Source organism: Telmatherina bonti (assembly GCF_933228915.1).
Source record: "Telmatherina bonti genome assembly, chromosome: 8".
NCBI lineage: Eukaryota > Metazoa > Chordata > Actinopteri > Atheriniformes > Telmatherinidae > Telmatherina > Telmatherina bonti.
In genome coordinates, this window is record NC_136626.1 from 40,231,222 (window position 1) to 40,231,667 (window position 446).

Here is a 446-nt window from a genome sequence, read left to right on the forward strand (position 1 = left end):
TGTAGAGAACCCGTATAAAACAGTGACTCTGTTGAGAACCCCTGTAGAACAGTGACTCTGCAGAGAACAGTGTATAGAACAGTGACTCTATAGAGAACCTGTATAGAACGGTGACCCTGTGTTTTTCCAGTTCAGCCATGATGTGAACACCAGCGTGATCTTGTGCAGCTTCCAGCCGTCTCAGCAGAGCAGCGAGTCAGCGAGACGTTCAGGGTGTATGTAGGTCAGCCATGGATGGGAACCCGCACAGAGATCCTCACATGTCAGCTGCAATACTCCATGTTCCCCGTTAGACACTCTGACATTATCAGGCCACGCAGAGCTACGTCCACCCTGATTATGCTCAGCGTTGCAGCAAAGTGGACAAAGAGGCAGAAGAATAAAGTAGAGAAAGGCAGACAGATCACACCTACACGACGGGATGCTCATTGTTCTCTATGTGCACA